Raw genomic sequence first — 14,095 nt, forward strand, 5'->3', positions numbered from 1 at the left:
GCAATGCCTATTTTATACACAAATGTTTACATGAATCTTTGGGAATGGTGAGTAGCATAATGGGATGGCTTTTGAAGAAACCCACATGTAAGTACACTTGTCTATGAAAATGAGTTTACTGCCAATGCAACTTAGAGTGAGTCTAGGTCAGGATCATGTGTATTGCCACCAAAGGTGGGCAAGCCATGAAGTTTCCCATAGACTACTGCTATGGGTCAAGGTCATCAATTTGTGGGGGGGTGTTAGAACAAATTGATGAAGGTATACCTATGGTTGTGTGTGTGTGCTTGTGTCTCCATGTGTGTGACCACCTGTGTGGTGAGTGTGCCTGTAGTAGGTGTGATTGATGATGTGTTAGTCAGTAGGTGTGAGTGTGGAAGGTTCTAGTGGATGATTGAGAGATTCATGGAGAAATCAATGGAGTGATTTGTGGATCTAGGATGCTCTCTCTTGAGCTCACATACAATGTATCACTGGCCTATATATTGGTTCTTCCTCTCATGAATAAAATACACTTTCTCCTTCATTGTTGATCTCATCATGTCTTCCTTTGAGTTACTTCATTACTAACGTAAGTTATTCGACATGCGTGGCCATGCATGAATTGTATCACTCTACATGGTGGTCAAAAAACATTACTATATTCAATTTCAAAAAGATGACCATATGTGTGGACTTTCAACTCATGCTATCCTATCAATGCTTACAACCACAAAAAGTGTAGTGGATCAACATGCTAACACATTTAATTATGGCTTGTGCGCACATATGTAGTACCAAGGATTGGAATTGAGTGTAAGAATTTGTGAGATCATATTGGGTTTATATTGTTTAATAGAATTAGTTTTAGTACATTCATGGGTGTTGAAGCAATGATGCTTTAATCCACAAAGGTTTATTTTTGCTAATATGGTCATGCAATGTCTTATGGATGGGGATGACCATTTTCTGAGCAAAATCTTCTGAGCATCCAAGTGAAGGGAAAAAAAAGGCTTCCAACTATGCAAAATAATGGTAAAAATGAATCGGAAGTAAACATAGTTTCGCTTAGAAATATGCAAAGTATTATAGCAATGCCTATTTTATACACAAATGTTTACATGAATCTTTGGGAATGGTGAGTAGCATAATGGGATGGCTTTTGAAGAAACCCACATGTAAGTAGACTTCTCTACTATGAAAATGAGTCTACTGCCAATGCAGCTTAGAGTGAGTCTAGGTCATGATCATGTGTGTTGCCACCAGAGGTGGGCAAGCCATGAAGATTCCCATAGACTACTGCTACGAGTCAAGGTCATCAATTTGTGGGGGGGTGTTAGAACAAATTGATGAAGGTAGACCTATGGTTGTGTGTGTGTGCTTGTGTGTCCATGTGTGTGACCACCTGTGTGGTGAGTGTGCTTGTAGTAGGTGTGATTGATGATGTGTCAGTCAGTAGGTGTGAGTGTGAAAGGTTCTAGTGAATGATTGAGAGATTCATGGAGAGATCAATGGAGTGATTTGTGGATCTGGGATGCTCTCTCTTGAGCTCACATACAATGTATCATTGGCCTATATATTGGTTCTTCCTCTCATGAATAAAATACACTTTCTCCTTCATTGTTCATCTCATCATGTCTTCCTTTGAGTTACTTCATTACTAACGTACGTTATTCGACATGCGTGGCCATGCATGAATGTTATTACTCTACGTGGTGGTCAAAAAACATTACTATATTCAATTTCTAAAAGATGACCATATGTGTGGACTTTCAACTCATGCTATCCTATCAATGCTTACAACCACAAAAAATGTAGTGGATTAAGACGCTTACACATTTAATTATGGCTTGTGCACACATATGTAGTACCAAGGATTGGAATTGAGTGTAAGAATTTGTGAGATCATGTTGGGTTTATATTGTTTAATAGAATTAGTTTTAATACATTCATGGGTGTTGAAGCAATGATGCTTAATCCACAAAGGTTTATTTTTTGCTAATATGGTCATGCAATGTCTTATGGATGGGGACGACCATTTTTTGAGTGAAATCTTCTGAGCATCCAAGTGAAGGGGAAAAAAAAGCTTCCAACTATGCAAAATAATGGTAAAAATGGATCGAAAGAAAACATAGTTTCGCTTAGAAATATGCAAAGTATAATAGCAATGCCTATTTTATACACAAATGTTTACATGAATCTTTGGGAATGGTGAGTAGCATAATGGGATGGCTTTTGAAGAAACCCACATGTAAGTACACTTGTCTATGAAAATGAGTCTACTGCCAATGCAACTTAGAGTGAGTCTAGGTCATGATCATGTGTGTTGCCACCAGGGGTGGGCAAGCCATGAAGTTTCCCATAGACTACTGCTACGGGTCAAGGTCATCAATTTGTGGGGGGGTGTTAGAACAAATTGATGAAGGTATACCTTTGGTCGTGTGTGTGTGCTTGTGTGTCCATGTGTGTGACCACCTGTGTGGTGAGTGTGCCTGTAGTAGGTGTGATTGATGATGTGTCAGTCAGTAGGTGTGAGTGTGGAAGGTTCTAGTGGATAATTGAGAGATTCATGGAGAGATTAGTGGAGTGATTTGTGGATCTGGGATGCTCTCTCTTGAGCTCACATACAATGTATCACTGGCCTATATATTGGTTCTTCCTCTCATGAATGAAATACACTCAGCTCCTTCATTATTGATCTCATCATGTCTTCCTTTGAGTTACTTCATTACTAACGTATGTTATTCGGACATGCGTGGCCATGCATGAATGTTATTACTTTTAGTGGTGGTCAAAAAACATTACTATATTCAATTTCTAAAAGATGACCATATGTGTGGACTTTCAACTCATGCTATCCTATCAATGCTTACAACCACAAAAAGTGCTTACAACCACAAAAAGTGTAGTGGATTAACATGCTAACACATTTAATTATGGCTTGTGCACACATATGTAGTACCAAGGATTGGAATTGAGTGTAAGAATTTATGAGATCATATTGAACTTATATTGTTTAATAGAATTAGTTTTAGTACATTTATGGGTGTTGAAGCGATGATGCTTTAATCCACAAAGGTTTATTTTTTGCTAATATGGACATGCAATGTCTTATGGATGGGGACAACCATTTTCTAAGCAAAATCTTCCGAGCATCCGAGTGAAGGGAAAAAAAAAGGTTCCAACTATGCAAAATAATGGGTAAAAATGGATCTGAAGAAAACATAGTTTCACTTAGAAATATGCAAAGTATCATAGCAATGCCTATTTTATACACAAGTGTTTACATGAATCTTTGGGAATGGTGAGTAGCATGTGGGTTTCTTCATGGCTTGCCCACCTCTGGTGGCATTACACATGATCCCGACCTAGACTCACTGTAAGTTGCATTAGCATTAGACTCATTTGGACACGCTAGCTCCAACATGATCTCACTCCAATTTTGGTCCCTGGTTTACAATCTCTCTTGGAGGTTTCTTGACAAAATGACTAGTAACCCTTGTAAACCACTTCAAAATGAAAAATAGCATGATACTTCCACGGTCCATATTGAAGTCAATACTCAGTCAATTCAAGATCTATCACTTCAAAAGCAACTGAAACACATATAGAAGAAAATTTTTGAAATGACAAACTTATGAAAAAGTCAAGCTTTGACCAAGATTTCTAAGTTATCCCCAAATTGAGCAAACAAAAACTGGAGGATCCAATTTGACCTGTCGTGAGCAGCACAACAAAGGGGCTCATCAATTTGTTCTAACAAAAGTAAGTTCTTCTATGTCTATCTTTGCCCCTCTACAAACATCTCTCTATCTCAATTATTCTAGTCTATGCAACCCAATGGAAAGGTCCAAAAAGTGGAGCACACAAAGTAGTGGACGTTGCTCCTAAAGGCGTTCCATGCAGAATACAACTTGAGCTTGGAAGGATCTGATCCTTAATTCTTTAAGGAGTCAGATATTCAAAGTGCTTGGTGTATTCAAAACATCAATGGATCCCTTAGAGTATAGAATCAACTTTAGTAGCTGATTTAAATGAAATCTGTTGAGGATGGTGTAAATTGCACCATAACTCTAGGGCATAGGGGAAAAACCTGACCCTAATCCTAAGGGGTTCACATGTGTATATTCATATTTATGTTCAATACAACATAGTGTACATGTAGCTATATCCTCTCTCTCTCTCTCTCTCTCTCTCTCTCTCTCTCTCTCTTCCTCTATCATGGTATCAGAGCACCAGGTGCTCCCAAGCCCTTGCATCTTGTCAAGGCACCAAGCCCTCCTTGAGTGAGGCATCCTCCTTATTCGAGATTGGGATTCGTGAGGCTCATATTCGAGATTGGGATTCGTGAGGCTCATTCTGTGTGAGAGAGCTTTTGTTTAAAGAAAGTGTAATTCCTTGTTCAGCTATGGCATAAGCCCTTCGTCTGAGGCATCTTCATTCCATCTTTAGCTCCTCCTATAGAGCTCTTCTCCATCTCAGATTTGCTTCAGAAAGCTCACTGAGTGTTGGTAAAGTGAAGGATCAAGGTTTTGTAAGGCTTTGACTCTTTGAGTTATTTGGAGAGAGAGTTTTCATTCCCTCTATTTTGGTTCATGTCCATTGTAATATCCTTATAGAGAAACAACGTTGAAAGCAAAGGCTCGAAGAGTGCAACAATGGTGAAGCCCACACGCTTGTCTTCTTCTTCCACCTCTAGTGCAACTCTAGCTTCATCCACACACGACTCGGTTGCATGCTCCTCAGCTCCAGATCCTCCTTCAACGAGCAGATCTAAAAACTATAGCATTGACAAACTTGACTCTTAGCTAGCCCGGCTGCACACCCGAGTCCTAAACAACGGCCAGCAAGCGACTCCTGCTCTTGGGCTCCCATGCCCCGCACTGCAATGTGGCTTCTACACCACAACAACGGCTCCAGCCTGGCCTCTTTCTAGCAAGTGAGGCAGTGCCGCCTTGCAAGTCGCACAACGGGCTCTAGCAATGCCTGCTCAGCCCACACACAGCTACCCTCCACACAGCGGAGTAAGTGCCTCTACAACATCGATTACCACCATCGACTACTCTAGCTCTCAAAGTGGCTTCAACGCCTCAATGCAATGACACAGTGCACTGCCTCAACTGCAAACAGTTCAGCCATCAACAGTAACTACAAGGCTCTAGCAAAGGCCTCTCCATGGCTCCAGCAATCCGCTTCAACCAACGAGCGATGCCGTTCTCATGCGACGTCTCCAACGACTCGTAGCTCAAGCGACCCTCACACTACAACGTTCACGGCTCCCCTACAACTCCTCTACCATACGAGCAAGCTCCTATGCCTTGAACAACGTCCGACCTCAAGGGCTCCACAAATCAGAAGAACCGACAGCTCTGCAACATTGATAAAGCAGCACACTCGTAGACACCCTCCATGCTCTAACGATAGAAATGACATGGATGACACATTTTTGTCATCAACGGTCAGAATCTTTTCAGAGATTTCGGCGGGATCTTAAAGATTTTGGTGAAGATTGACCAAACACGTGGCACGACCCACAACGTCTTATCCTCCATGTGGCAACCTATCATGCCACATCAGCCCTAAGCATCACATCATGAATCCATTGGGCCACATCAGCAACCCCACTGACACATCAGCAGTCACTCCATAGGGCCACATCATCACCATGACTCCGTTGCCATGTAGGCATGCCACATAAGCAAGCACAGTGCCACATGTCACATGACACCTCATCACTAGCCACCTCAACAATCTGCTAGTTCAACTGCCTTGTCAGCCTACATAGTCAGCAGTGCCATGTGGCACACCCTCTGGCTAGGCACCCTAGCCTTTTCACAAGAACACAATGCATTAGCATGTGCCCACAGGGCCACAAGGCCACCTCATCAAAGTCCACCATCATCATTTTTCCCTCTCTTGTGATCAAAATCTTGCTATCCTTCCAGGGCCGTATCTTTTGATCCAGAGGGAATTTTGCAGCACTCCAAAAAGCAAAAATGCTCGCCAGATCATGCTCTACGTGTTGAGAACCTCAGATATACCATATGACATTTCCAAAGGTCATCATCATCAAATCCTCTTCGTCGAAACCACCTCCCGATCCATTGCAACGCATCCAACACATAAAATGAACGAACTAGAACTCATTTTGCTACATTTGATGCTTCGACATGTAGTCTAAATGTACACTAGCATAGCCATAGAGGAGATCCAACTCCACCAAGCCAAGTCAACCATTGTCACATTACCCAATTAGTTCTTAGCGGTGTCAGTCCCTTCGGTTTTATCATCGGTATACACATTCATACATCTGACACCAACTCAGCCCCTTGGCATTCGACAGTTCATTATGCTTTGTGACACTTGGCAGTGATCTCTCTTGGATTCACGATTGTTGCATTTTTCTTACACACACACATGCCATCCATGTAAAGCCACACCTTGTTGACTATTTTCTAGCATTGGTTCCTGCGCACATACATCAGCCTTGTACAGCCTCTTGGCTATGCCCATCACTCACTTGTCATCTTCATTTTATAGGCTTGATCCTTGGCACACAACAGTTCTTGCATGACTTGGTTTTGACTGTTTAGCATAAGCCCCTCACCAGCGAGACGACAGCTCGAGCATAAGCCCCCCAGTGGTGGCAGCTCTTTATAGTGTTCTCATGGGTAAACACTCTCATCGGTACATGGGTAAGCCTCTTGCACATAGTGCTAGACTACCTCCAATATGGAGTTATCCACATCACGCAGTTGATGATACACCAGTCATGACTCTGAACAAGATATGTGAGTGGAAAGAGAATCTTCTTTGAGCATTTATTGTTGCCACAGGGTATGTACCAGTGTATGATGCCAACTTGAGTCTCATTGGTCTTGAGAGATCAGACACACATTTTCCACATGTTAGCATGGATCATCCCATAGTTTTTTATCATGCGCATTCGACGGCGGTAAGCCCTCAGCATGAGGCACATTTGGCAGTAAGCCTTCACCATGAGGCACATTTCTTGGTAAGCCCTCAGCATGAGCACAGTTGACAATAAGTCCTCATGAAGCAGTCCCGTCTACATCAGCACAGTCTGATCCTAGTGATGTACATCCATCACACTCATGCATGGATTTGACTCATGCAAATACACAACTGGAGTTCATCATTTATGATCATACAATTATTCACCAGGTAAGTCCTCAGTATGAGGCACTCACATCTTCATCCACATGCAGAGATATATGCCATAGTGCATTCATCTCTTCAGGTGATTTCGTTCCATCATCCATCATCAATGCCTTCACGTGTGACACAGAGCATACCTTCGACATAGTTTCCTTCACCAGTTCAGATTGACAGATCAGTCTTCAGGACATTCCAGCATCGGCTTAGTCGTGCCACATTGCACCGCCCTTGGATCTAGTTATCATCACCACCTCAGGTCAGCAAAGCATTCCTCAGCACAAGGATACTTATGCATCAGTGAGGTCCTTCCCCATTGCAATAAACATCATTAGGTTCAGGCATAGCACAACCTAGGGAGACTCAGTGTTTCATCATGCATGTATGGCTATCGTATATAGTCCATACTTGATGCATATTAGTGGTTGGATCTCAAATTATAAATCAGTCCTTACATCAGCATTCGGCACCTCGTATGCCTTGGGGACATCTTATGCATTTTTAGTTATATTCCAAACTTCTAGGCCTTTGTACTATCAACTCCTTCTCAACAAGCCTATGACATATGCTACATCCCATGTCAATGGATGTTTAGCCATGCACACATCAGATGACCTTTAGCTCATGACAGTTGAGCATACAGGTTGCCATGCCTTGTCAGCTTTATGGGCGAGAGAGAGAGAGAGAGAGAGACAGAGATAGAGAGAGAGAGAGAGAGAGAGAGAGAGATCATATATAGCTAAATAGATGCTATAGATTATATATGTCAAACTTTAAATAATTGTTATGTATAACACTTTGAATTTACATATGCTTTAGGAAATTCTACATTTTATAAACACATTAAAAAATATCCGTTTGAAATATAATTTCTAGACTTTAAAAACAATTATAATCATTATCAAAATTTTAGATAATATGTATTTGATAAAAATCTATTTATAAAATGCATTTGTAAAGTAAATTTTTATTATTTTCTTATGCTTCTTTCTAGATTATAAGTTTTACATGATGTTGAAGACAATCAATAAGTCACATTTTCATAATGAAAGGAGACCTTTGTCAAAATTGCAACGATCATCGATATTGATTATACAAAATATTAACGAATATTTCCTCTGAGCATATGGACTTAGAGAAATCAAGGAAGATATTACATTTTGTAACTCTATAAGTCTATACATAACATTAGATTTAAAGTTAGAAGAGAAGATCTATTATCATGTACATAATTATGGAAAACGATATGATTTACATGTTAAATCTTTTGGGAAGAAAAGAAATAAAACATTGGTGTAACACATGTTACAAATTTCTATAAAAAATAGAAATTTCAAATTGATTATCATCTTTAAATATGTCTCCTCTGAGTCATAGGACTTTATTGATGAATTGTCAAAAAAAATATCAAAAGAAAGAGGACAACATCCACTGCCAAAATAAAAGAACAAGTTCAAAATCTACATATTGAAGCAGTTATGTATTCAACAACATGCTACAATCTTCATCAACAAGGAAAAAAAATAAGGAAGAAATGAAGAAGTTCAAGCAACATCTCATTGACTTCAAGAACCTAACTTCATATTTCAACTTTCGAATCAATGACTGTGAAACTCAAATTGATGAAATTTTGTGTAAATAAAAAAAAAGAAAATCACTAACAAATATAGTTAGGAAATATATTATGCATAAAGGCATTTAATTTTTAAAATTCTAAGAAAGGAATATAACATAAACTATGCACATTGAATACATTTTAGTCAACAAGACATAATCATTGAAATTTATATCGATATTGATATTGGTTGATGAACATAGTGCTTATACTTAAGATAATTGAATTAAAGTAAGTTTATTTTTACACAATATATCATAAATGTCAATAAAATGAAATCATTGTCATACTACTAGATTATTAATAAAACATGAACATTTGGAAGGGGGGGGGAGAGAGAGAGAGAGAGAGAGAGAGAGAGAGAGAGTTATATTCTTCCCAAGTAGACATCATTTTTATTTGAAAAATCAGGAAGAATGACCAAAAGATATTCAAAAATAGCAAACAGGTCAGCCTATTTAGGTATCTCAGTAGTTCAATATCAAATGAGACAGGAAAAATTATGGATCTGCAAGACAAGGTTGATGAGCTTGAGAATCAAGGTCATTTTATAAGCTATGTTAGTTCAAGAATTAAATTAATTATATGAAGCAAGTCAATGCTTATTATATGACGACGACGAGGTGATCAAAGAACAAAATGTTAAACTAAATGATATTAAGAATAGGACTGATGAGTTGACAAAATGAAACAATGGTTTTATGTTTCATTTATTTTAAAAAAACAAAAATATCATTTACTTGGGAGGAATTTGTTATTTCCTTATTGAATGTATTTAAAATAACATATCTAATTGTTTTTATTTATTTTTGAAAAAAGATTTGATTATCAATTCTTTTATATTATGTGGCTATATCTCAAATGTTTTGATGATAAAATGATCCACCCTATCTTTAATATATTATGGCCTTAAAAAATTTTAAAAAATTAGCAAAAATGATAAGGAAAAGAGGATTACCAAGTTAAAGTCCTAGGAAGGGAATGAAAATTTTTGATTTGATGTTGAAGAATGAATTTTAACTTCTTTTGTAAAAGAACAGTTTAAAAAATTTACACAAAACTCCAAGGCAATAGAATACTGCAACTCAATAGCCAAAGGCACTTTAAATTTCTATTGTTTTTTTATTATTTGAGTGCCGTGAGAGAAAAAATTCAATCCTATTTATTAAAAAATAACCATTCTCAAATCAAATAAAATTTTCAATAATAATTTTGAAATTAATTGCTATCTTAATATTTTATAAATTTGGATAAATTAATACTTTAAGGTTAGTGGCTATTTCAAATAATAAATAGGAAATATTTACTCCGTGGCTTGTCACAGGTTTCCCAATAGTTTAAAACAAAGCAAGAGAGTCTCAGGATGAGTAGGTATTCATTTCTTTGCTCCCTCTCCTTTGCCACACTTATTCTCTACACCCTTTGATGTCATATAAGTTAATGGAGCATATACATCTATGCTTATAACATGTAAGTCACATTGCTTTTAGCATAACATCTTTGTTCATTACTCTTACTCTCTTTGGTTGATTTTTTGGATCTGCCTGGAGTCACTTCCTCTTCATGCATCTGTATGTCCATTTTCATTTCTTTTGTACATCCTTATCTGTATTCGTGCATTTCTCCCCATTAGATTTGTTTGTCACTTTGTTTTCATGGGATGTTGCATCCTTGATCTTATCACAATCAAAATGAAATATGGAATAGTCTTTCGTTAATCTCATCCTTGCGTTTGATACAACTGTATGATAATTTGCATTAACTATGGCCATGGAGTGTCGAGAGCCTTGAAATTCCTCTACTCTTGAGAGAATGTCACTCATCGATGCACCTTCCATGGATTTCACAACTCCATATCTTAAACATTTGAAGTAAATACACTCTGAGAGTGTCGAGATCCTTGAATTCTCCTCTACTCCTAAGAGGAGATCAGTCTCATGAATGCACCTTCCATGGATTTCATAACTCCACAGCTTGGACCATTTGAAGTAAATGTACTTTGAGAGTGTCAAGATTCTAAAAACTCCTCTGCTCCTAAGAGATCACTCATCAATGCACCTTCCATGTATTTCATAACTCCATAGCTTGGACCATTTGAAGTAAATGTACTTTGAGAGTGTCGAGAGCCTTCAAACTCCTCTACTCCTGAGAGAACATCACTCATTGATGCATCTTCCATAGATTTCATAACTGTACTCTGAGAGTGTCAAGAGCCTTGAAACTCCTCTTCTCCCAAAAGACCATCACTCATTGACACGTCTTGCATGATTTTCGTATCTCCACAACTTTGTTTGACACCAACTCTATCAGTATCCATGAACTCATCCATGTTTGAATGGACAAAGCTTGGCACATTAGCATATTCTTTAAGTCCACTGATATTATCGTACACCTAATTCTTTAAAAATTGTATGCTCCATCTCAAATCCATACCTACCTCATAGTAGGGACCATCCAGTCAGGTAGTGTCATCATCGACACCATCATCAGTAACTTTGAGAATCCTCATCCATGCAAATGACCACTATTCCACTTATTCAAATCTCAATACTTGGCCTTCTGTTACGTTCTTATTTGCAAATGATATCATTTGCAAAATATCTCCCACTTTGAAATCCAAAGATATGCACTTTGTATTCTTGATGACATGCGTTGGAAGAGTCTCATCTTTGTCCCATGCAATAAATGATTTGTTGGAAGTATTATAGGTCATAACATCTCCAAGTATTTCCATATCTCCACATTTGTGCTTTAGCTCAACATGTGCATTAAGAACCTTTGATACAATGACTGACACCTTATTTTTGCCAAGTTTTTAAAAGGGACCAATAGAATTTGGATCACTGTCATGGATTGTAGCAAATGCAACTACTTCTCTTTTGCAACGTAGGATCACCTCCATCCCACTAATAAAATTTTTACCCATCTCCTTTGTGATCTTCCTTTGCAAGCAATCTATCAAAACAAATTTAAAAAAAATTAGTCTTTTTTCAATGATATACTTATTAATTATAATTTTTTATTAAATTACTTTATTTTAGATTGAATTGCACGTTAATATAAATTTATAAGGCTCTTGGTTTTAAATATGGGTTTCCAAGAAAGGGTTTAGGTTTAGCGAATGAGATTTATAAATTGAATACAAGGATTTAGGTTTTAGGGTAATACATGATGGTACAAAGAAAAGCACAAGAAAAGAGGAAAATAGAAAGGCAATGGCAAGTTTTCAATAATTTTCTTATTAATTATGACTTTTATTTGAATTGCATGGTGATATAAATTTATGAAGCTCTAGCCCTATGTCACTCTTGGGTCCATCGACACCGATCTCTTAGTCTTTGGTGTCGATCCTGCCCCTAGATCTCCTTGCTCCATGATGACCATATTATGTATATGTTGGAGTGAAACATGAGAGTATAAAAGGAGTGTGTATGTTTAGAGAGACTCTGGGAGAAGAAATGTTTATATTTAGAGAGGGGTATGTGACACTTAAAGTGCTCGGCTAGCATCCTTGTGAGAAATTTTAATCAGGGCCCCTAAATGGAATAATTATACCAGACTCTTTGCTTTGTGCAACCCTGAGCCTTACTAGACCAAGTGAATCCATATTTGGAGAGTGCTTTGGTATGCCTTTGAACAAGTCAAAAGTCAAATAGGCTTTTTTGATAAAGGGGATTTCATGGGCACTGATTCTATTTGGGTCTCAGTATTTTTCAAGCAATCCTCCCTCAATGATGCAGAGATTGTCAAAGCTGGGTATCTCTTTAAAAAAGGGCTAGAGACATGGAAACAACTCTAGCACAAGTAGGATTCTAGGTGGAAAAACTAAAGATATAGTGGTGACACAAGAATGTGCAATGCACATGGCACTTGTTGTTGCTTTGAGGTCTGTTACTTTGAGAACTAGGTACAATCAAAGGATCATTTGTTGTTGCTTTGAGGCCTATTGCTTTTTAGAATTAGGACAAACAACAAAGGATCATGTGGAAAGACATCTCTCCTATCTGCCCGATTTGTAGTGTAGAGGTGGAGAGCCATTTCCATTTATTTTGGGCTTGCAAGGTTGTCAAGGTTCTTTGGCAACAGCTTCATCAATGGTTGGTGAGGGAAATTTTATTCGTTCTTTTTAAGTTGGAAAATAGCACTCCTCAGAGATAAGGGTGCGTTCAATGTAGGGTGTGGAGCATTTTTAGGGCAATCGCCTTTGGAGAATAAGGAGCATGATAGTATTCGAGCAGTTGAAATTGTCAAGAGACATTTTTAAAGAATATCGACACAACATTTTGATTGTTGTTTTTGGGTACTTGAAAGATCTTGTGACACTTAAGGCACTACAGAGTCCCTCATAGATTTAGCTGCAATTTGTAACTTTTTATTTTCTCATTTAATTTCTTTGTTGCGTGTCGTGAAAAAAGATCTTCGAATTAGAGAGAGAGAGAGAGAGAGAGAGAGAGAGAGAGAAAGAGCCCTTTTGTAGATAGTAGCCTCTTGTTAATACTGAGAGTGGAGGCTTCATCATTCACTCAGAGTTGTATGTTCCCAATTTGAGGATTCTTTCCAAGGAAGGGATAAATCAGAGCAATTTTGCGAACCTAGAAAGGTCTAGTTTGTCGCTTGTAAGATCCCGCATTTTCTATTTGACTTTCTTTAATTTATCCTTCACATTTGTGCAAGTTCCCATGACCTAGGTTGCTTAGACTATGGATGCACTTTAGCCCTTCATTGAAGCTAGATAGCTTTTTTGCATGTTCTAGGGTTGTTTGAATAGAGATGAGGAGGAGAAAATGTTCATCAAATTTTTGAGAATGTTAGATCGTGGTGTAGGAAGAAAAATGTATGTCCAGGAAATCATTGTTTTTTTTTTGTCAAGAAGTGTTCTGAGCATGGTCTAGGGTTGATTAACTAGTGCTCCATTGCTCCAAGAGCTATAGCTCATCATTGCTGCCATCAACCAATAGCGCAGTCATGTTTTTAAGGCCCATCTCATTCAAATCTCTAAAGAAGAAGAATCCATTATGCCATGGAAAACTAGCACAGAGGAGCATGGTAAGTGTCCAAAAATATGCAAGTTAGTGTAACTTTTTCTAAGCTGATGTAAATAGCTCCATACTATCATCATTGACTTCTTTGCTTGGTAGATCAAGGAATCCACTGAGCAACCTAAGGAACTGCAAACCTTAGCTACCATACCTATGATTGATACACCAGTTGTGGATGAAGAAGTTCCAGTCATCACTATTAAGTTTAAGAAGCAGACTATACTAGGTGTAATAGTGGATGGAGGATCAGGAGTGAACATCATTTTTGAAGAAATTTCCCAAAGAC

The sequence above is a fragment of the Dipteris shenzhenensis genome, chromosome 26, assembly GCF_047967505.1.
Source record: "Dipteris shenzhenensis isolate YYH24624 ecotype China chromosome 26, Dip_SZ_1.0, whole genome shotgun sequence".
NCBI lineage: Eukaryota > Viridiplantae > Streptophyta > Polypodiopsida > Gleicheniales > Dipteridaceae > Dipteris > Dipteris shenzhenensis.